The sequence below is a fragment of the Argiope bruennichi genome, chromosome 9, assembly GCF_947563725.1.
Source record: "Argiope bruennichi chromosome 9, qqArgBrue1.1, whole genome shotgun sequence".
NCBI classification, from domain to species: domain Eukaryota; kingdom Metazoa; phylum Arthropoda; class Arachnida; order Araneae; family Araneidae; genus Argiope; species Argiope bruennichi.
The window spans coordinates 127974677-128001424 of NC_079159.1; positions in this window are offsets into that span (position 1 = coordinate 127974677).

The following is a 26748-nucleotide window of genomic DNA, read 5'->3' on the forward strand; positions in this document are numbered from 1 at the left end:
AAGCTTCCCTTCGTCTCCTTTCTTATATCAAAATGTCTGTGCTGTAAATGTATGCCGTATCTGTATTCCATCAAAAAAATTTTCAACGTCTTTTGCGACTTTATATTGCTTTGGAAATTCTCCTCATCTTGATGACTCCTACCACTCCTCAGAATTTTTTGGTAGAATTTTGCAATATTTTCTGTAAACATCGGTGCTAATGTTGCAGCGATGCTTCTCGGCAAACATTTTAGTTTTTCTTGAATATCTTAAATCCTCCTCAGTTTTCACACAACAATCTTATATTAAATTAAGGAGTATAAAATTCTTTCAAGCTTTTATTTCTCTTAATATTTTTGCTTATAATGGTTCTAAACTACTTTTTCGTTTTTAATAATTTAAGACCCCCTGGTTCATAGAATCGGCATGTTACTTACATGAAAAATAGCCTTTAAGAATATGCTTTCACTTAAAAAATTCATAGTTGAAATACCATTTGTTATTTTTTTATTAATTTTTTTACAGTTTCCAACAGTTCGACTCCCTATATTTTTGCGATTTTCACCCCTTAAGCATCGTTTGGGACTCCATGTTGTATGGTGATTTTTTATCCTCTTGATGCCTACTATTATCCCTCTGAATTTGTCGGTCGAATTCGGCAACACCCTGTATATATTATTCTATCTGGTTAACCTATATTTTCATTACGAATTAAAAAAGAAGTCATTCTAGAGAGTTTGCTTAGTACATTACATAACATAATTTCTTTTTCCATTTTTCTTTTCTAACCTAGATTAACAAGATTCTCTTTTCTAAAATATGATTCGGCGATAATAATAATATACATTTTATATGAGCAAGAATTATTAAATTAATAAGAAAATTTTTGACTATATTTAAAAACTAATAGTGCGCATCAAAGTTTTCATTTATTTGCATGAAAACTTTTCGAGACACCTTTTTTATAAATGCAGGTGTTTTCTAATGAGTGCGGTTCACTTTGCCCTTTTTTTTTCAATCTTTTATTATACGTTGCTTCAAGCATATTGATGAATTTGTTTCATCAAAAAGAAAAAAAACAACATTATTTTTTCATTTTATTTCAAGCAGAATTCTCCAACTGTTCTTACTTTTCATATAAAGCTTAGTCAAGGAAATAAGTGCATTTCATTACAATTGAAAAGTGTGTTTATTTTTATTTGTTCCTTATATGATTACGAAAAGAATTGAATAATGCATTATATAAAGTAGAATTTTATGGAGATTTTTAATGCATGCGCATTATTTGGTAGCTGGTTACTGTGCGGACAAATCGCTGCAGCAGGATTTTGTTCCCCATCACTGCAGTTTAATTTCGAAATAGTGGTTCCTGTTCCTTTCATTGAACGAATTCGACTGCAGAGGTGTTGGAAAACTTTCTTGCTTTGATTTTTTCAATTTTTTTTTTAACTTTCTTCTACTTGAATGTAAGAACGCAATTGTATTTCATGTTTGCTTCTTCCTCTTTCTGGAATGGAAGTTTAAAGCTTTTGATAAGGACAGACAGTTGTTAACTGTGGATACTTTCGTTTTTAGTATTCTTTCCAATATGTCTCTTTTATGACAGCAACGTTTGTTTTCAAGTTCAAATAGTTGTTTTCTTGAAGTCGCGTATTATATTTTTTTGGCAGAACAATGAAAGGAAGAAATTTGGGATGAAGAAATTTTTAGATTCAATAATCAGCATTATATATTGCTTTTTCAAGATTTTTACTTGAGAAAGAAACTTGTTAAAAATTTTTAGTATTTTTGTGGCTTCTGCAATTCACTATTTGAAAATTTTCTTTCTATATTTAATGTTTATTTTGGTATTTCTTTCTATATATTTAATGCTCAAACTGTTTATCCTAATATTTTATATTAAATCTTCGTTTGCAACTTAACATAGACGACTGATTTTATCACTCATAAGTATTCGTTGCATAAGTATAAAACGTAAAACATTTAACATTCAATTTTAATACGCAAGGTGGTATATGTAATAAAATTTATTCCTAGCTGTAGGCTTAATTTCGCTTTGAAATTAAATAATTATGCTATGTAAAAAGAATATTATTGATAAGAACTATTAAAATTAGCGAAATTCTTACTGTCTCGTCACATTTTCTTTATCAAACTTTTGTGAACTGAAAGAAAATGTGTATGCTTTGATTGCAAAATGCTATTAGATGAAATTTAGTTTTACAGCAATGAACGAATATTTTTATCTCAAGTGTTTTAGTGGCAAATGCGTATTAAAACGCGTTCGGTGGTTTCAGAATGTGAAAAAGCTCAAATTGAATTTCTTAGTTTCTGAAATACTATGAATCATTTTAGATTGGACAATGATGCCACTTATAAACTTTGTTTAAACATCAATAATCCTATTCTAGTTGTTGGTGTTTAGAGCTCAATTAAAAGGAGTCAAATGGAGCGTCATTTCTGACACAGATACTTTATAATATCCAAAATTGATTTATAATATCTTTTTTTCAATTAGGGTGCAAAGTGGTGCTAAATGCTAAATAAGTGGGATAGTAAATTAGACATTAGACAGAATTGAATAAAGAAATGCCTTTGTGAGATTGAATAAAATTTACAGTACCCTTTAGCATAGAAACTTTGAAGAGAATGTTTTTCGTTTATAAACTTTAAGTATTTTTTCCATTTAAAAATAGATCGCGACTTCATAATTCACAGATAACAAAAACAACTTCTTTTCTTTTATTTTATAATTTTATTTACAAAATAAGAATTTAATATGTTTTGCTAGCATGTATTCTACAGCATTTATTCAGAAAATAACATTATTAATTTCAGAATGCAGCATATTACAATCGAACTTAAAACGGAATAAGGTCAATAAAGATATGAATCGATTACTTTATCAACATTTACATCATTACTCTTTATCTACTTTTATGTAGTTGATGTTGTATTAGAATAATAATCTTGATGTTATAATTTCTAAAGAATATTCATTAAAAGATCTGCCCCTTTTAGGATATGTAGAAAAGCTTTTCTAATAGTGCATATTATAGAAATATAAGAAGTGTGTTTAAACGAGGAAACAACAAGGGAAAACATCCTTTTTCGCCTTCCGGGATCAAGATATGGGCATTTATGAAAATGGGCGGATTCAGACATCAGAACTATAGGATCAATTATCACTCCAAGGTATAGAGACGAAATATTCGGATATTTTTTATCAGCTGCTATAAGTCTTGGTTTCCTATTCAAGGATGATAACGCATCTCCTAAAAGTACAGCTTCTTCAAAATGGAGATATCCCGGGTATGCATTCTCCTGTCTCATCAGCTAAGATACTCTGAAAATGATGCTATGCTTTGTAAGCACAACAACTAACAATTATTTAATGCAAATTCTCATATTTCCAAAATAATGCTTTTATATTTTCAAAGCATTTCATTGAAATATTAATACAAGCTTTGCTAGTATATTGTCAATTATTCTGCCAGGTTAGCAAAATGTCTCTCAAAATTATTAAAAAAACAAAAAAACAAAACAAAAAAAATACAAAAAAAAAATGCGAAAAAATTTTAGATTGAGGAAAAACTTTTATGTCTTATATTTATACGAGTTGTACCTACTACTTCAATAAAAATGCAAGCAGGTATTTTGAACAGCAAGGAAAACTATTTATGACAGTTGCAAATCATTATTTTGGAACGTGACGAGTTCTAACATTGCTTGCTCTGCATAACATTTCAGTTAGTCCTTCAGATGTCATTGTTTTCAAATGCGTCTCCTAGATTCTCGACAACCGATTGTGAACTTTTCACATTAACTCCAAATTCTTCACATTTGTGCTGAAACTTTTAAGCTAGAGCATAAACTTATTTCTTACGTATAACTATGATGAGTTATGATTTTGTATGTTTTATGATCATTATATTATAAATATTATGCTTCATTAAATAAAACTTACCATTTTCCATGTAAATATTATTAATTTTAGTAATATATTCGTTTAAAATTTAAAATAAACACATCATACAAATAAGTTATCAAATTTTTGGAATGAACATAGCAATAATAATAGCATTAATAATTGAGTGACATAATTTCTATTAAAAAACATAAACATAACATAAAAGATTTGCAGAAAAAATCTATAACTTAAAATTATAATTTAAACAAAATAATTGTTTAATGTATCATTTCTGAGAAAAATATTTATTTTTTAATGAAACATTGATTATAATACAAAAAAAATAAAAAATCAGTAAATTAAAAATAAAAGGCCAAAATGTGGAAAACTCAGATTTCTCAATTATGCATCCAATTCTAAATCTTGATTGCAAATAAATAAAATCTATTTTCTTTGCAATCTGTGAGGTTGAGAACAATTGTATTTCTCGAAATACTATTTTAAATAAGAAATAATATCGCAAGTTTGTTTCCTTCAAGCTTATAGAGTACTGTCTTAAATAAGTAAGATAACAATAAATCGTACTATAGAAATGAAATCAATAATTTAATTTATATAATAATTAGAATTGAACGGAAGCATCACAAAATCAGCGGGAGTGGTTTCCTTGAAAATTTTCGGCACCTTCTCTGAGAAAGATCCTATACCCCATCCACCGCATAAAATTGTGGACCTTGGGTAGCATAATGAATTTCGAGCATGGCACTGGTAAACGATAGTTACTGAATATAGATCGTTGGCTTGAATCTAGCCCTTTTACAGAATATATATATATATATATATATATATATATATATATATATATATATATATATATATATATATATATATATATATATTGACTAAAATTTGCCAAAAATATTGCATTTGTAGTCACAAGATTACAGACGAAATTTAGTGTATTTAAGCCGATGCGTTTTTTTAAGTTATTGCATTTCCATGCGCATGAGAGATGGTCGTCCATTAGACGGATTTGGTACTAGATTTGATCCAATTTTTGAAGCTAAAACTTGCGCATCAAATTTTATTTTTGTAGATCTTTCCGTTTTATAGTTATTGAATTCACTTTTACTCGGACAGCTGAAAAACAGTATTCTTCTGCATGAATGTTATTCAACATTTCACAGTGGTCTATAAATTTGGAGTGAAGTCTATACATCAAATTTTGTACGCCTCACTCAAAGCGTTTTTGAGTTAGGGATGGACAAACGGATTTATGTAATTTTTTTAAAAAAAGTAGTTTTCAGACTCAGGTAGACTTAAAATGTGAAAATTCTTGAAAATCTTAGTCTCAATTTCTTTTTTTGTTACGATTGCAATGCTTTTCCTTTCTTCTTTTTCTTTCTCATATATATAATTCGCATATGAGATAGGAAAAAAATATGAAATTTTTTGAAAACTTCTAAAATCGTTTTGACGATACATGCAATTCTTTTAAATATTTATCATCATAAAAATGTATACATTTGCAATTTCATCCAATATTCGTTTTTAATTTATAATTTATGTGAGAATTTTGAAAACTGACATCTTAAGTAATAGTTTTGAAATATTTATTTCACTGCATGTTGAATTCTTTGAAATGAGCTTTGTAAAAAAATAAAAGCAAGAAGCAATCCTTGATGGATCAAAAGAACAAAATAATATACCAAAAATTCATTTTCAGAGTTAATAAGAAAGCACAGGAAAATCATAAAGAATATAAATGTCAATTTAAAACAAAGGATAAACGTATAAAAGTAGAAAACAGTCACATTAAACTAATAATGATTTCTTATTAAGTCTTTTAACAGTTTTTGTATAATCGGTTATGTAAAATTATATTAATGTTCCTTTTCGAAGCAATAAATGATTATTGTGGAAAAGTTAAAAAAATATTTTGAATCTAGAGTCAAATGTCGAGAACGACTATCGGAGATAATCTTTCCAATAAAAAAAATGCAAAAGATTTCCTCGAATTCCAGTAATATAGAATTATGGATGAAAGGAAAACGTATAAATAAACACAAATAAAAATATGAATAGTGAAATGCTTAAAGTTTTGCATAATAAATACGTGCAGAAAAAGCAATGAAATATTTCAACACTAAATGAATCTGCGAAAATAGGATAAAAAATAAAAGGAAAGATCCTGTGAACAATTGTTTAAGTTTATTGCACATATATTCCAGATTGAACTGACTCATGAACTATAATTATAAGATAATTAATTTAAATATATAAGTTTAGTATGGAATCTAATATCTATCTAATTTCAAAGTCATTAAAAAATTCTAATCAAATTATTTCCATATATCATCAAAAGCATTTATTCTTAATAATATTATTTTCCGTTGCTGTGGGAGATTCTTTATTAAAACCTCAGAATCTTTCTTAGCACGCTGACAATTAAAATGAAATAAATAGTCTTGTGGATGTTACGTTTAAAGTTTCCAAGAAACTAACTTTCTTGTAAGCAGTTTAATTTTATCAGAAGTTCAAAATAAAGTCTCAAAGTTTTGAAACTTGCTTTGAATAAAATAGATGAAAGAAGTTTCAGAAGCTGAAAGTTCTTTTAGATGAACTTCATCGCATTATTAACGATGAGTTACCTTGAACCTGTTCGTGAAAATTAGAGCTATCTAATGGAATAAATGAATGCTTTATTTAGAAATATGTAGAAACATTTTTATTATTATGAATAATAAGCATGTTAAACATGGAAAATATATAAATAATTTTCCAAAATTATAGTATTCAAATTAATATTTCTGAATAAATCTTTCATTTTAACAACTGTAAATTTGAAAAAAAAAAATGTAATCCATTAAATTCCAGTTCAAGGATAAGACATGAATCATATGAGTAGTCCAATTCGGAAATCCACAAAAAAACTGCGAAGAAGAAGTGTCCTAAAGAGGAAATATAATACAGCAGCAATATAACAGTAGTGTAAAGTGTCTTTAAACATACTATCATTTGAGAACCCAAAAAAATTCTTAATAGAATGATGAGGAAAAATAATATTCAGTTAAGGAGATGGCAAAAAACGTCAAATAATTATTTTTATTAGAAAGGAAATATTCAATAAAACTGAAAAATCTTAACTTAGGTTGTGATGTTAGAATCCAAATGAATAGCATTCATACTTTTTTATTACCAGTATCGACAGTAAATAAATATCGTGTAGTCGAAATACTATAATATTTTTTTCATTATTTAAAGAAGTAATTTGCTTTCAAGAAACGTATGTAGGAAAGACTGTAGAGACATTAACATTAGATGAATAAAAAAGGAAATGTGGATATTTTATTCCAATTGAAGAGTTGATCAATATTCGGAAATTTTATCAGTCTTTTGCAACTTGGAAAATATGTAAACTATTATACTTTTAGCACTTTGAATTGCTTTAAATTTCGTGACATTGGAATCTAAATTATTCCTTTGCATATTTGCATTGCTGTCTTTGCGTAAAATTCAAATTACAAATGTGTAATGATGAGCTCACATTTTTTTCTTATTGTTTAAGTTATAAATAACGAGCTAGATTATTGTATGAATCAAATTTGTAAGAAACTGAAGTATTGGCATTGTATTGTAAGTATTTAAGTAAATAATATTTAAATAAGTAAGTAAATAATATATTACATGTATTAGGTTCATTTTTGAAAGAATGCGTTTTTCTCGTTGTTGAAGATATGCATAAGAAAACTAGTAAATGAAATAACACAAGTTTTAGTGAATGTTGTTATAATAAATATAATATTTTCAGATTTCCCGAAATCCCTCAAAAATATTACGGTTATGAGACATTGTCTAAAATGTATCATTCAAATGCTCTTGGAACAAAAATAAAATAATGCTTCACAATCTCTGAAATATTCTTTCATTTCATTTCTTTTCTGAATATATGACAAAAAATGTTTTCATTGAGAATCTCGAAGAATTTTCTATCTAGAATCCTTTTTTATTTGTTTTATCTGACTAACTTCTCAAAGAGATTCAAATTTCAAATTAAAATTTTGAAAGAATATTCAGTTTTTTTTTTAACTTTGTGTGCGAGTAAAGAATATTTAATGATGGAGATAGTGCTTGCCATTTGGTTTACAGTGATTAAATACGTTTTCTTGATTTCCATGACCGAAAAATTTCTGTTATTCACCACTTTAAGATCACCTTAAGAGGTTTTTACGGATTAGTTACGAAGAACTAAATAATTTCTAATTTAAATATTATTTTAGAATATATTACAATAGCCTAAATAGCGTCTGACTAAAATAATTATTGTTCTTTCTCTAAATTCTAAAAGTCACTATAAATGTTCCTACAGTTTTCTTAACATTTCCTAGTAATAAAAAAACCCTATACGATTTATAAAATTTGCAACTGGCTATTTCAATATTACTTAATTCTGAAATTAAAAAAAAAATCTTTGCTCACAAATTAAAATAAACATGTTTTAGTACAAATTTAATACTAATTCAGCATTTTGTATAAAAGAGCAGTTTAAAAATATATTCCTTTTCCATTTTTTTTATTGCTAGCAATGTTGATAGCCACTTCCGTCTGCCTCTCCCACCCTATTATGATTGTACCTGTTGTTATCACTTGGAAGCACTGTCTTGATAGCATATTACTAATTACATTGCCTCAATTGACAGATATGGAGAACCGTTACACTCAAAGCTCAACTCGTTCTTTTTTGTAATTTCTGAAGCGGATCACAAGTCCAACGAAAATTATTGTTTTGAAAGCTAGTATCCTAGCTGCTTTTGGATGTATCAAGGGGTATATAATACAGAAAGTTTGCCCTAAAACTTAATGCGTTACATATTTTATGTTTATTTGGTAATTTTTTACTTTTTTTCATTTTATTTAATGCTTACTTATTATGTCTAATCACAGTGAATAGCTATTCAGGCAAAATGTCTTAAAATCCTTCGTTCAGGTAAACAATTCACCACCATAGGTATAAATATCATTGCGTTGTTCTAAAAAATGACTTCATTAGGCATATGACAATAACCTAATGACAATCAGGGAATCCAACACGGAATATTCCATTGACGCTCTATGATCATTGGAAATGAATGACAAACTAATTTGATTATATGACTAAAGTTTATTTACAATTCGAGCGATTAATTATATGACGCAATAAAAGATACATATTTAATAAAATAATCTAGCAAATGTAACGAAGAAAATTATCCCTTAGTGGAATAAGTCGATTTACAAAAACAATCGAATAAAACATAACAAAATATTAAACAATTATTAAAACAAATTGCAGATTAATCCTATTTTTATATTTAATTTGCTTAAACCTTTTTACACACTCACAGAAAAAATTATTCTTTGGCAAATGGAAAGGCTTGAGAATGACAACTTCGCCAACCCATAACCCTTCTCATATGACAAAAATTATTTTGAATAGCAGAGAAAAGATCTATAAAAATGGTGAAATGTAAGATCTAATGAAGCGTACCTGACCTTTTTATTCATATTTAATTTTAAATTTAGCTTTCTCAATAATAATAGGAATACATTTCATGATCCTTTTAAATAGTAGCATATGTTAAAAAATTATGATTCACAGGTATTATGTTTTGAATAAGCAAAGCAATTTTGTGAAAATACTCAAAGAACCATTTATAAAATTTATAAATGGTAGCCACAAATTTTGGCTCCATTATTTATATTTATTATTTTTGGCTCCATTATTTATATTTATTTAAGAATGAAATAGTTAATTAAGAATGAGATACACAAGTTGCCTTAATTTATGAATATTATAAAATTATATCTTTCATGTTAAAATAAACAATTGCAATTATTATATGGGATTCATATAATGACACTAAAATTAGTACTATCGTTCTTCTTAAAATATTTTTTTTATATTATTAGTATTAGTGAACAAATGCAAGCTTAGAAATGCATTAAGCATTGAAAAGTGTCATCTGTTTATACTATTGCTTTACTCTCCACGAATGCTTCAGGCGATTATAAATGTCTCGTGTTTAGCTGTTCGGTGGAAAATATCGAAGCATTATTTTATTCACGCATTTACTCAGCCGTGTTCTGTCTGAACTATCGATTCTAAGCATCCCCAATAAGTTCGGAAGATATTAAGATATCGATAAACAATACGTCTCTGTTTCAGAGTTTTGGATTCAGTTTATTTTAATGTTTGATTAAAAAGTCTAGCCTTTCCATTTAAAAAGTCTAAAATATAAATAAGGCAATGACTACTTTTAAGTTTTGAGTAACATATCGATTACAAAAAGAAATACATTGATAATAGATTTTGACCTTTATTGATTTGGGAGGTAGCTATTTTTATATTGATGAATATCAATTTTCATATTTACTTTTGAGTTTATACATTCAAGTTTATTTCATTCTAGAAACAATTTCTATCATAGTGATGATTTAAATATTTTAGGTTTAGATAGAATCTAGTGGCTATTCAAACATAGATAATATGAAAAACGTTTTTAAGTGCTGGAAATAATGTTGTACTTTTAAGAGAGCATCTTATTTTTCGATGAATCTACCAATATGCAAAATACTTAAGTAATATTGGATTGCTAAATAATGGTGCTAGGAGTGAAGCTATCTATAATGTTGCTTCATTCTGTTTGTCCTTTCCGCCCTATTAGGGACAAAGATATTGTTGTGTTGACTACCTCATACAGGTGACCTCTTCCGGTGATGGTCAGTAGGACTCAATAATAATCTGTATTGCTGCGACTTCCGGTCATTTAGACATATTCGGATGGATTGTAATTAATTTATAGAGTTCTTGTTTATATTTTTCTAATAACTTCTGTAATTTATAACGTATTTGTCTGTTCTCAGGTCTTGCAGTGAATTTTAATTGAGTTTATTGATATAACACTTCAACGAATGTTTGAAGAAAGGAATAACACGTAATTTACAACTAGCCGGCATTGTTTGTGTGGCTTTTATGCAGCTTTTTTTACTCTATTTTTTAACACCATAATTCTGCGGACATCTAATGATAAATCAGAGATAGAAAGTATGTTTAAAAATAAAAAAAAATATGAAATTATTTATTACAGGGGATACTATGAAACTTCGATTTTCACAATTAGTCTTAATTATTTATTAAGACCAGTTAACCAGTTAAATCAGATAATTTTATAGATTCACGCCCAGGCATCTAGGAAAAAATAACTCAACATAAAGTCGACAAAATTTTGAAAAAAAGATATACATACTCTTACAGATTAAAAGTAAATGAAAAAAATTGTTTCTAAAACGTTCCATAGTAAAAGGGGGAAAAATGAACTTAAAAACTGCAAGATTTTTTAAAGTTGATTTTAGTGAACAATCTTGGTTTAATTTTCTTTCTTTTTTTGCTAGAAAAATAGTTTTCCGTGAGGAAGTTTTTTAATTATATCTCTTTTTTGCGACATGATTTTATTTTAAAATCATGTAAACTCTCCAAAAGATATATTAAGAAATTTCTTTTTTGGACTACATTATGGAAAAAAATCATAATTTTTCCATCTCATTTTAATTGCACTTTTCATAACATGACTATAAAAAATAGTTACTTTTTACTTTGCAGGTCTCTTTTTGATGTTTTATAATTAAGAGAAGCATCAAGTTTTATGGCGCTTCTTTAATTATTTTTTTTATTCTGACTTCCCTGCCATTAATCTACTTACTGAAACGCAGGATTCTTTTTTTTTCTTTTCTTATCGGCGGAATGTAATTTGAGGACAATCCACTTTCTAGAATAGAAATAATTGTTCACCTGTGAAACTAAACCCTGATTTTCAAATTTCTTATAGAATTTTTTTTAATAAAATTATAACTTTTCAGTTTTTCGCATTTTTATTTTTATTTAAAAGACTCAATATTTTTAACATCTCTGCATTTTATGATCAAGATATGTAAGGGAAATAACATAAATCAGTAGGTAGCATGTCATAAAGTTTTTGTAAAGGTAGAATGATTAAGATATCTGGAAGAGGATATTTCTAGCATTTATGAAATGTAGAGACAATTTTTATGAGATTGCCGAGTTAAAATTTATCTTTGAATTCGTGTTTTGTCTGAATTTATCTTTTTTCTTTTGGAATTTCCTTTTAGACTTTAAATTAAATTTACATTTATCTATATGCAAAATAGTTGTTAATCATAAATATATTGTAAAGAAGAGTTGAAATCGATTTTCTTTGAAAAGACTCGTTATTCCCGAAACTGTTTTTTACAATTTAAACATTTGAAGTGTTACCCTTGAAATAATTTTAAAGTATGGCTGACTATGTTTTTCTATGTGACATCAAAGAGTTAAATATGTTTCAACTCCCTTCACTAAGGTTTTAACATAGATAGAATTCTATGAAATAAAAATATCATCAAAGACTAATTTATTCGTAAATTGGATTATTCAGAATATTGCATTAGAGAGTCTTTTGTTTGGGCTCTTTTTGAATTTAGAATTTTTCGGCCAATGCTTGATTTTATTGGAAGAGGTTATTGAAGAGGTATTATACATAAGATGGATTTTTCCTTAATTAGATCCCCTATCTTCAAATAAAGCTTTTGTTTGATATTGTCACGTAGATACTTTAGCGTGGAACGCAATGACACACACACACACACAAGAAGTAGAGCTAAACCAATTTATTAACTCAACTCTGAACTGAGAACACAGTGACTGACAAATCTTCTGCTTTTATACTAGCAGGAAAAGTTCCAGAATACTTTTCTGGAGACAATAAGAAAAGTCCAGAACACTTGTCTGGTAAACTAAAAAAATGTCCAGAATCTTCTGGAACATAAAATAAAAGGAAACATAAAATTATTAGAATTAGATATTTACAAAAGCTGTACATCGCATTGTTTCTAGCGAGATTCGAATTCGCGATCTCTTGATTATAAGTCCAGTGCTACGACCATTCAGTCATGGAGAGTCGACTTCTCTCTTTTCAATGCGGCAGTATAAAAACAATTTTTTATATCTCATAGTATAAATTTAAAGTAAAGTAATTTAGATTAAAAATATCTTTTTATCTTAATTAGCAACACAAATTTATTTCAAAGAATGATATGTTTACCGACACATAAAAGGCTCTCAGCTTTTGTTTGATATGTTTCAGTTTTCTCTCTTGTTTTCGGCGGGAGGAAAAGTTGGCCACATTTTTGAAATGTAGCTACATTCACTGCATAAAAAGCTACAACAGAAAGATTATTTTAGAAGAAAATAGCAATAATTCAGCGAAAGACAATTGCCATCAATTCTAGAATATTGTTTTCGGAACCAAATAAATTCCTCAAAGTTACAGAATTATATCTTATCTGAATGCATATGAAGAAAATATCGACTTATATGGATTTTAAATTTGAGTTTGTTTCAAAAATTTTATGAATTCAGCTTCTAAAAGTTGAAAAAAAAATTGGGCACAGAATAAAAATAATTTTTATGTTTACAATAAATAGAAAGAAATAGATCTTAGTAAAAATAAATATAATCTGGATAAAATTAGATAATAGCAAAGGGAATTCACTTCATTGGCCGTTGCTTAGTTTAGACATGGCGTCGTTTGAAGGGAGGAAATGAGGAGAGGAGAATTTGATTAGTTTAAATTAATTATAGTAGCGCCCCGTTTTAAACCAACACTAGGGCTATTTTTGGACGAACCTCGTAATTTTCAACTGCGGCCATATGTAGAGGACATTACCTGAGCTGGCAACTCCCTCTCCAAACTTCCACAAAACACCAGCGGGAGGACGTTTGGTCTGCTGGCTTGGATTTAGCGTGCACCAGACCCACTTACATGACGGTTCCTCGGTGGAATCTGGTCTCCAACCAGAAACTGTACAGTTTACGAGACCTGGCCACCGCGGCCCCCAGAAGATGGGGAGAGGCGAATAGAGTAATTCCGAGTTTTAGACAGGAAAAAGGTTGTCAAATCAGTCTCATACTTATATAAATTTTCATACTCTGGCAGCGTGAATTTTGATGCAAAATAGATTTTTATATGAGTAAGAAGTACAAACATATGGTTGGCATTCCGAAAAAATCGATTCCTATTTATCAATTTTATGATTCTGAAGCCGAAATTCTCCTATGAAACATTACATTCCCCAAACTATGACTCTATGGCCACAATTAACATAGTTACAGCCACTGGTTTCGATAGCTATAGCCAAAACAACTCTAAATCTACTCTGCCCGTAAATCTATAACTACAACCACCACAATTCTGTAGCTACAACTAAATCCTAACTTTACATCTAAGCTGTTATGAGTCTGTAGTCATTACAGTTCAATGGCTATAACCATCATAACTCACTTGTGAGCTCAAAACGAAAATATTTTTTTTATATTCAATTATTTATAATTAATAGAAATATAATTATTAATATATAATGAGTAGAAATATGGTTACTAATATGGATTTGCTATATACAAAAATATCTTATTTATTTTTGTCATTTCCGATACATTTACTTATGAAGCGCGATACAGTCATGTACGGCTCGGTGTACATACGGTATGCAAAAATAACCATTAAGTGTTCTGCTCATATTTCGAAATAAGCACCATATAGGTAAAGCCATTAAACAAGCCAATGCCGAGAATCTTCCAGAATTCCAAAACTGGGAGTATGAATAAAAAAAATCCTTTAATGTGTCAGACCTCATTTTTTTGCGATTTCCTACTGAACTCTGCGTTAAATGGATGAAATGCGTTTGGTTTAGTAAAATGCAATATGTTGGAATTTTTAAATATTTTTGCCTGTTGATAAATAGGATCCAAATGATGACATGCATTTTTATTAGAATGCACAGCATGCCTTTTATCCTCCGGATTTAGTTGGGAAATCCAATTTCCTCTATTTTAGTCACATTTTTTAAAGGTCCAATTAAGGTTAGCTACACCGTTGAACTACTCAATTATTGGATATTAAGTGACATCTAATTTAGAAAATCAGTTCAAAATCATTTTTATAAGATTCTGAATGTATTTTAGGAAATCATAAATTTCATAGTTAGTCGATGAGATAACATCATAGAATTCTATGTATTTGTAATTATTGAATATCATAGAATTGAAGAGATTATTAACAATCATAGAGTTCATAGATTATTGAAGAGATTAGGGACATAATTCAAATTTTAATAAATTGATAACGAAGCATCTATATGCCTATATTTTAATTTCTTTTTCTGTTGATAGATGCTAAATTGTCTATATTTTAATTTTTTTCTGTAAATAAAATGAATGCCCAATTCCAAGCAAATATTTTGAGTAGTAAATAATTACCGTTTTGAAATACAATTTACTAGAAAAATGTGTTTAAAATTTTATGTTTTTAATGATGAAAATGGCGGTAAGAAGAATTTTATAAGATGAGATTTTCAATCCCAAAATCAAGCTTTTTATAATGATAATTATAAAGAGTCTGAAAAAATAACTCATGGGCCAAGAATTCCAGGGACAAAAAATAGCAATATTTGCCATCTAAAGAGCAAAATTTTGCTTATAAGTAACCAATTCCATGCAATTAAAGCAACATCATTCCTTCTCTTGACAATGACAGTTCCTGCAAAACCAAATGATAGAAATATTGCTAACTTATTTTGTTTTTCAATAATACAATTCAGAAACTCAAGCAGTCATCATATTAATCATTCTTTAAAATTATTTTCGAATCATCTGAAGCAGATTCTTAGAATTCTAAAGGATGCACATAAGTCTCTTTCCATCAGGGCAAATAAAATAGTGAGACAGGAACGTCCATTGGGACGATGAATAAATCCGTTGATTTCGAGTCATTCGAAGGAGACCCCCAACTTCTGCGAATTGTTCTCGTGAAAGCGATGCAGTTTCTCAAAGGACATTTAATATTCGAGAAGTATGTCTCGGATATTGAAACGTATTACATCTCATTAGTTTTAAAGATGAAACTACGGTATTGCGAACATAAATTAAATATTGCTTATGTTAAAAATTGGGAATCCCCAAACAGCTTTCGAAATTTGCTAATAATACTGAATGTAATACTACTTAATAAAGCTGAAATGTAAATGACTTGAGATATGCAGAAAATAAGCCTAATTTTATCCACTCAAATTGACTTCTTTCACATTTCTGAAGACGGGAACTGATAATCAATTTTAGTCAAATAACTGAACTGATAATCAATTTTAGTCAAATAACTGAACTGATAATCAATTTTAGTCAAATAACTGAACTGATAATCAATTTTAGTCAAATAACTGAACTGATAATCAGTTTTAGTCAAATAACTGAACTGATAATCAATTTTAGTCAAATAACTGAACTGATAATCAATTTTAGTTTTTGATGTGCCAAAGTTTTGAAAATTTCTCCCATTTAGATTTTCCCGTTCTATTTCTTTTTAATTGACTACCATTGTTCTTATGAAGTAAAAAAAAAGTTTCATAATAAATGGTAAATTCAAACTATATTTCCGCTTACAAAGAGTGAAATAAGAACATATCTTCCTCATTGTGCTTAATAATTATAAGGATATATATCGAATATTTGTGTTTTTATGTACAGCTTCTGTTACCAGTCAATTGAAATAGGTGTTTAAAAATAAAAATCTGACTTATGAACAATCCGAGTTACGGATCTCTATTAAAATATGTTCAGAGTTTATCACTTTATCTATTAATTTAAATATTTTATTAAATTCGAATGTCGCTATTTGATAGTAAATTTGAAAAAATAAAACAATTTGATTTAAATTCTCATAATATTTATATAATGAAATGCGACTGAAAGATATTAATATACAAACTAATAAATAGTTTTCGTTTTAATGTTTTAACAGAATTCTGTTTTGAAAAATTAGCTCTGTAAATATTTTTTTGAGAAGAAAAAACACTTTCTAAAATAACATAACATGGATCAAAATACAAAAATTATGTTATATTTATAGCTAATTAAAGTTTTATAACTAATTATAGCTTCTTTTAATTATACTATATTTATAGCAAAAAGTACTCATAAAGCTGAATACCATTTGCATACAATCGAAATCTTTGAATTTATTAATAATGTTCGATTAATTTTGTAAATAATGATGCATATATTTATCATATACTTTTCATTGTTGCAGTATGTTTTAACATAAAAATACCACAACAAAATATTCCTCTCACATAATCCTTATATTAATTTTTGCATAATGCCTAAAGAAATCAAAATTTTTCCCATCCTATTTAGTTTTTAAAAAATTGCTTACGACATTATTCTTAAAGAATAATTTAAAATAACTTTTAGATCTTCCCCAAAATTATCTTTATAAAATTTTAGTAATTTATTTTAGCCATTTTGGAAAATTTCTTCACTTTAAATGTGCTATAAAGTATTCTGTTATAAAGACTAATATAAACAAATTTAAAAATAGAATGAAATTGATAAACAATTTCCATTTCTTCCATTTTGAATCAGAAGTTTTTACGAAAAGTTTATTACAAGTTCCTTACTTTTTATAAAAATATATTTCAAGATGATTTTTGTAATACTTCAAGACGTAAGTATAAATATTCAAGATGTTAAAAGCTGGAAAACAAAGATGCCCCAGAATCTGGCCAAGCATTATTGCAGAAGGTAACATTCTTACTTTTTATGCATTTATCACTATTTCTTTTCCCTACATACGTTTGCGATGGCGTTTTAATGGAGTCAGTAAGAGTCGACGTTCCATCACCAAGAGATAATGGCGTCAAATTGGATGCTGTTTCAGATGTCGCTTCCCATTGTTGGATGTCAACAAAGAGAGAGAGGAAATCTCCGCTTTCTTTCCGAGGCGCATTAAGATGATTTTTTTGCGTTTTCTTGACTTTTCTCCTGCGTCATCAGAATTCTTCGGCATAACTCAATTTTCTGCTTAGAAATGGCACTCATTTTCTAGAATGCCGTGAAGTCAGGGAAGGACTTTTTTTAAACACAAGTTGAACTCAATTCCGAAGTGAAAAAAATAATAATACATAAATAGGTAAAAAGTTATCTTTGAAGCTTTTAGCTTCTTTCTTAATCTTTAAACAAAAACATTTTTCTTACGAATCAGAAAACAGAATGTTGACTTGAGATATTTTTTTATTTCCGTTTATTCAGTGTTTTTAACAATTTTGTTTCTTACTCAGATTTTAATACTACTTCTTCTAGTTTCTAGATTAAAAAAAATGAAGAAAATTCTAGCACAAAACTGTAAAAAAAAAATGTTGATGTCATTAGACAAAATCTATGATTTCAAAATATTTTATTGCAATTCATAAGATATATATAATAAAGTGAAAAAAGTTGCTTTGAAAATGTTGGCGACAGATCAATTAACAAAAAAGGTAATAAACTGCAATTTAAATTTTTTTATATGATTAAACAAAATCAAATCGGTCAATTCTTTTCTCATAAATGGAGATTTATTAAAAAAAATATACATGTATCTTTAAACCAGACTGGATTATGTAGAACTTTTCTTATCATTTAAAGTTGCGAAAATAAGGTCTATATGGCATTCTTATTATAACTTTTCAGAGAGTTTAATATTTTTTAAACATTATTTTTCCACTATAAGAAGCCTTCCTAAATGATTGGATCAAATTATTATTACTTACCTCCAATGAAAAACAGTTAAGCGCATTTCAGCCTTTTTAGAACAATATAAGGTTCGATTTGGGAAAGACACAATATTTTATTTATAACTTTATAACTCAGATTTTAAATATTTTACTACTCAAGATGCTTTTTGTCAAAAAATGCCATTTTTTGTCGAAAGTGAAAAACTAATTTTTTCGTGCTTCTTATTTTAACAGTTTTATATCGTAATACATTTCAATTGAGATAAATTAGCAATTATGTTATTTAAAAAGAAATAATAGAAATTCAATTTAACATATATTTCGGTGATATTCCTTTATCTTGAAAAGAAGTCGTAGCGCATGAAATAAAATACCTTAATTAAATGATTCCTTTTTTTTTAATCTCGGTACACAATTCCTTCTAGGCAAATTCATCTCTGGGCAAAATGTTAAATCTATGAAAATATAAAGGGATCAGAAATTGCGTTTGTAATTTTGTCAAAGGAAGAAAAATTCTGTCCCATTACTGAAATATTTCTGTCTACATTTTAGATTGTGTGACAAAAATGATTTTCGTGTGGAATTTTTCTCCGAAAATTTTTTACCCCTTCTCAAGCTTTCCATTTTCTGTATAATAACTATATTTTTAGGTATAATCCAGGTTTTTACGTTACCTTCATCATTTGAGAATTTAAAAATAGACTTTCTCGTGATCAGTTTTAGGTGAAGTGAGAGTAGATTTGATGGTGCCATCCTCTACCAGATACTTATTTTCTCTAGAAAAATATTTTTTATTGTTATTTATTGTCATATTCATAATATTACTTAACTTTGAAATTTTTGTAAGAGCTTGAATTTAAATAATATCTTGCATGTTTTTAGTTAGTACACTTTTGTAAATAAATCGTTCTATTTATTGCAAAATATGCCTTTTAAGATGTTTTTTTATTAAGGTGTTTTTATTACTTTAAAAATAATTTCAGTCTTTCCTTCAAACATGAGTCTTTAAAGAATGGCATTTATAGGCAACTTTAAACGAGAAGTTTTAATTTGCTATTTACATTTTGAACCGTATATTTCTGTTTCCTAACTTTATATATTCTAAGAAATATTTAATGGTGTTTAATATAAGAATATTTCTTAAAATAAAAGGGTGACGTTGTTATAAATGAATGCAATATATCTTGAAAATGGTGAGGATATATATGGTAAGGATATAAGTATTTAATGGCGTTTGATATAAGAATATTTTTTTAAGTAAAAGAGTAACGTTGTGATAAATTAATAGCTATAAATCTTGAATATGGTGAGGAGATATATTCTTAAACAGACTGAGATAATTATTTTATTTATTATTAAAAGAATACTATTCAATATTTTTGTAACTTAGTTGTATTACATTTTGATTGAAATCAGTGGGTACCGGCACATGTGGAATAGAAACACAGAACTGCCATCATGATAATCACATAAAATCATGCACTCGCTTTTCTCGTAAATGTTGAGCTTCTCGCTTTTCTCGTAAATGTTGACTTTCAAATTTCATAGCTTAACATGAATGAATGAGATGAATGAGAATGTGCCGTGTCGCAGAAGGATAAACCTGTTATTGTGGAAAGAAATGGATTTACATTTATTAATTAATATGTTCAAAATATAACGATTGCATTTTCTCTATACACGCAGAAATTGGAAAAAAATCACTCTGACCAGTTTTATACTAAGTATTATGTCCAGGGATAAAATAAGTTTATAAACCCGATAGGACAATTTGTCTTTTTCTGTTGATCGACAATTCAACTGAGAAAAACATATAATATATATGTATAAAATAAAAACATATAATATATGTATAAAATAGAATACATATAATATATTTTATGTAGATTTTCGCATTTTTTATCACTAACACTATTTATATTAGATTTTAAAAAATAAAAAACAATGCTTGAAATATTTATTCAAATTTTTCCCATTCATTCACATTTGCTTTCTGTATCATATACTCGAATGAATTTTTCCGAAATAAATGGGTGCGACTTTTGTGTTTATTAATATTAAATAGATTTCCCCGAAAAGCTTGAAATTGAAAACTTGTAGTCAAAGTAAACTAATTATCTGCTGAAGAATAGTTTGCATGCAATTATTCTTCCGAATCCTGAACGGCTATTATATTTTCGCATCTTGCAATAAAACTAATTAACAGTGGTTTAAATTTAATATTTTAAATTTTATTTAAATAATATTTTTTTTTATTTCTCTGCATAATTCCTTCTGTATCATCATTCAACTCATAAAAAAGTTTGACATAAATATGTTTCAATATTTAAATTCAAAAAAAAAATATTTGCATACTATTAGCATTTGCATTAAAAGTATGTATCACAAAATCAAATAAAAAATGGAAAATGCTAATGCAATATTCTAAGTTGGAATTTTACTCATATTTAAATAAACTGTGATCAATATTTATTGATTTTTGTACTTGAATGAATTTTATTTTCAATTTATGTTCTTATAGGCTAAGCGTCAGTACATTATATTCATTCATTTTATTGTTTGATGTATTTGAAAGTTATAAATAATGTGGTATTCTTGCGCAAATTTAGAAATTCACTGCCTGATAGCACCCCGCATATAGAACCAGAATTTAATCTACGTTAATATACTAATTTAAAATTCTGAAAATATTAAAAGATTGCATTGCCATAGGAATAACATGATGGTTTATAATTCCAGAACTCTAGTATATGAAGAAATGAACAAAAACTCGATAACTATCTTTCAAACAGAAATACTTTATTACTTTCAATTCAAAAGGCTTAGAGGCAATCATAATTAATTATCGTATATACTGAACAAATCATAGCAAATACCAAAAAAAATTCAATAATTTGGCCTCATTATGAAATATTTCCTTTATTCCCATTAACTGAAATGAATAAATGTTTATTCGGAAATACACTGAAAGGAAGCTTTTGATTCTGTCACTCCTTTTCTTTAGATGAATGCTTCGAGCTGCTCCAGTTGCCTCATGTTCAATGGGAAATATCGTATTAGTATTATTTTACTCACATGTCATTCAGTCATATCCTTTCAAACTATCGGATTCAACAATCCATAACATGCTTTGAAAGTTATTAAAATATCGATAAATTATATGCTCTCACATCAGAGTTTCACATATTTGAAGGGGAAACATTGGATTAAAAAGACGTGTCTTTGTTTATCATTGAAATGGCATGAGAGACGTACAAAACGAGCTTATTCTCTGAAAATTTGAAATTTGTTGATGTGAGCATGTATTATGTTATTATCTATACATTCTCATTTTGTTTTAAATCTAATCTCGCATAATGTAGTAAATGGTTTTTCCTCTCACATATGTGACCAATTTAACTACACTGTTTTTGATATTTGAATTGTTCACCTGCAGCATTTCTGAATACTCTAGCATTTAAATTTAAAAAGAAAAAATATTAAATATTATAACTATTATGCCAGTTTTGTCCTTTCATTTCGTAATGGATATTTGCGAGTATTCTAGGGTGTGTATAGAAATTGTTTCATAAATTTTTCACTTAACAAAGACATTTTTTTTAAAAATATATTTGTTTACTCTTTACACAGCACATAGACGGATTATATTGTTTACTCCTCACACAAAACATTCATCACATTAATTATCTCTACTAATATGTAAAAACCTTCCAAATGAACCACGCCATGTCAGACACACACTTTTACAACAGCACAACACTGAACAGAAAACATATACATCAACAAATTGAGTCACGTGATCAGGCGAGGTGGAGGAAAGAGCTCGAACAATATATATATTTAAATTTGAAACTTTTAAAGATTTTACTCATAATATTTTTGAAATAGATTAAATGTAAACAGAAAAAATATATTTTGAAAGTTGTGGAGATACTTTTAAATATCGACAAAAATGGTTATTAAAATGCTTTAATTTGTTGAAGAATTCTAGAATTTCGACTTAGAATACAATCATATTTTAAATCAAACCTTTGTGTCAGGAAATAGGTGTGGAGAGATAGAATAAAAAGATGATTTCACTAATTGTGCAAGATTCAACAGAAAGAAGCAGAAACAAAATGACTGCCGTTCATAAACTGTTATACATATTTAATCTAGATATACATATTTCTAATTTTGACATATTTCTAAGTTGAAAGGAATGCAACTAAATGAAAAAAATTATGTTGGTTGCATGCACAATTCTTAATAAAATGCTTTTAATGCAAATTTAATTCATATTTTTCACGCAGATTTTTATTGATGATGACAAAATCTCTTTCAAAGATATAGCCAGACATTTAATACCTTTGACTTTTAAAGATTTTAGATATTAAACATCAAGCTTTCGCACCATATTTGTATTAAGCTTCAATGATATAATTATGAAATAATAATTTTTATTATATATTCAGATTTTTTTTAGTTAAAAAATCATGCTATGCAACGCAAGTTTTAGTTTTATTTTTGATATTATAGATGATTACTTATCTGGAAAATGAAACATTTCCAGGCAATTTCGCAACAAGTTTTTTGAGAAAAAGAAGGAAAATTTTTCAATTATATTTTCTTTTTATCTTTTCCTACATAATAAAAATATAAGAGGCAGTTCATCTTTATTTTTTGTTTTAAGTTTCGTGGTTCTTTTTTTATTGAATGTAAAACCTCCAAGTTAAGTAAAATACGTTTCATTATAGAAGATTTAACACTCTTAAAAATTATCAAAATATTTAAAGAAATGAAAGTGAATCAAATAATTTAGAGCAATTTCATCCTTTAATTGTTTGTGCCAATATTTGTTTCGCAAAAGAAAAATGAGAAATACACTTTTGGTTATGGAATGTTTTTATTATGTTTCTAGTGAGTATAAAATGTTAAAGGAGTAATTTTGAAATAATTTTATTTAAGGAAACTTCAAACTAATTTCTTTTGATGACTCTAAAGTTTATGTTATGAGAAAACAAAGATTTCGATTCGAAGATCAGGCTTTATGAAGATTTGAATTTGCCTCCCAAGACATTGAAACAGAATATTGAAAACTGCTGATACTGCAATTTATGCATAGTTCTGCTCCATCATATAATTACATCAATACTATGCATTGCATTGCTTTCTTAACTTAACGATGTACATTACTTATTACTAAATTAAGCTTAAAGGCATTGCATTGTTTATATAGAGAAATAATTTTCGTATTCAGAGCATCTTCATTCCGATATTTATCAAAAAGGTTTAGCATATAAAAGGCCCAATCTTTTTCAATCAGTTTATCTATATAAGATAATTTTTATTAAATGATATAAATCCATGCTGTACCAAAGCGAAATAAATGTTAATTTGAAAACGCAACAGTATAAATGAAATATTATTCTCAACAAAATGGTTACGTATGCATTCTGCAAGTATTTTTTAAACATTTTCGCTAATCTTAATCCCTTCGGTGGAATTATAAGATATTTAATCAAACAAGTTTTTTTTGGTATACTTAGATCTACTGCATATAGTTTCTTATATCAAATTTTATAGTCTAAAGAGGAAAAATTCAAAAAGATACAACGCTTCTGGTATACCGGACATTGCGCCACGATAGTTATAGAAGGCATACATTTACGAAAGAATAAAAAGTAGTAGTTCCGTAAAATATTTTGCATTTAACAGAATTTTATACTTTTCACATGTGATTTTTAAGTTTAATTCATTACATTAATATACAAAATTATGAATTTTGTTAAAATTAAAATAATTTAAGAAATTTGCAATAGAAAGTTCCAAAAGTGGAAAATTATGTGTACTCTGTTTTAATTGTGCAGCATATAAAACTATCGAATATAAATTTTGATAATATTTATTCCATTTATTCATTTTGTTTATTTCTAACTTTATTATTTTTCATAAAAAGGCTGTACAACAAAAAAGAATAAAAGGTAGATGATTTCCTAGCTTGTAAAACTAAAACGTATAAATTGTAAATTTTAGATTTTCTTCAATTTAGTGAATATTATAAGTAGCTAGGTAATAAATTTGGAAACTATATAAAAAACCATTATACAATTTGAAAACTTTATTTAAATGTCAGGAAAAGAAATCAAATAATGACTGGGAAGAAATGATGTTAGCAACTTTTTGCAAATGCATGATTTTCATCCTAAACTGCTGTAAAAAATGAGGATTTAAAAATTTTTCAATAGAATCCAAATACCTAAATAATTGATTATTTAATTATGTAAATTAAATATATTAAATTCTAAAATTAATTCATAGTACATTTTAAAATCCAGTTTTTTTTATTACTTTTTTTATCATTACTGGTACAGATATAAAAATGTATCTGTTAGCAAACGACATACTGTTTTGCAAAACAAAATTGCACTTTTTCAGCATCAATATAATTTATGCCAATTAAAATGTGAAACTTAAAACCAGTGAATGGGATTTTCCGGAACTTTCAAGCATACTTTCTAATAAAGGAGTTAACACTTCTCCAGCGTAAAACTGTGGACTTCGAGCTAGGCCTTGAATGCCTTGCATGTCACTGGCAAAGAATTACAAAATATCGATCTTTGGCAAACATCTTGCACACGAGCTTCGGCTATAAATCCATGCATGCAGTTAATACACATATAACAGAAAATTGAATAAGTATTCTGAGTTCCTTTTGAAAAAAAGTTCCAAACTTTTCTAAAATTATAATTGTAATCATAACTTACCCCCTGTTTATAGCTGGTTGATATAACAGACTTCTATTGTTATAAATTGATGGATTGAATGTAGAAGGATTTGTAAAAGAATGTATGCAAATCAAAAATTTAATAATACCTCTTCTTTAGAATTCCTATAAAATATTTAATCTTGACTCCCACTAAGAAATGAAGTATATATATATATATATATATATATATATATATATATATATATATATATATATATATATATATATATATATATATATATATATATATATATATATATATATATATATATATATATATATATATATATATATATATATATATATATGCGAGAAATTAGAATAAACTTATTTCAAGATTTGAATCGCAAAAAAATGTTTTATCTGAATATAATTTGTTTCGCTGCTGCCTTCTGAAGTCTCGGTCAGAGTGTGCGTCAATATCTTAAACAAATAATTATTTAAAACATAGCCCTTTTTGCCACAGGACAGACCATCTTTTGATCTGTACTTTCACATGCATGTAAAAGCCATAACTTATAGATGTCAAGTTTAAGGTATTATAGAAACTTTAACAGCAAAAACAGACCTGAAAGTGGGTCAAATGCGACTCACCGTAATTAAAAAAAAAAAAAAACATTCTTAACTTAATAGATTTTTACCACAGTTTGTAAGATACTTAACCTTGCAATTATGAATTTTTAAGTGAGTGAAACAATTTTCATTAGTTAAAATATATGTGAAGACAAAACATGCGCCGTATAAACTGTCGAAGACAGAATGTTCTTGTGCGCAAAGTTCTTTAGAAAGCAAGCAACTTATATTAGCAAATGTCACACCCATTTACTCCCAAAGAATATAACTTGGTAATCAAGCAAAGTGTAAAATATTTTAATAGATTTACTGGAGTTACTTTACTTTTCATGTTGTTAAAACATGAAAAATGCTTTTAAAAATCATTTTTAGCATATTAACAAGCGCCAAAAATATACATAATAATGCTTTGAATTTGCATGATTTCTTTTATAATGCATGCATAAGTATGCCTGGAAAATTTCATATTGATACGATGAACTCATTTTGTTTAATCCTACGCGCAATGCCTGAAAATGTAGTATTGAGAAAATGACTTTACAGTAAACGTTTCTGAGTGAAAAGTGAACAGTGATCTTTATGTTTTCAACTGTATCGTTTAAACTAATAAACATGTATACCTGTGCATTACAGAAAAATCCTCAGAAAGATTTCGGCTATCAAATAAAATCATAAAAACAATTCGAAAATTAAATGTCCTATTGCCATTTAAATAGTTTAAATTTGTGTGTGATTTTGTGACTACAACTATAATTCCTTGTCAAATCTTGGCTTCAATCAGTCGGAAAAAAAGACATTCGAAATGTCTATTTCCTCGATGGATTCAGGAAAAATACTGGACGCGACAAAAACCTATTTTTCTTGGCTTTGTTCCCCAATGTCCAGAGTGACATTCAAA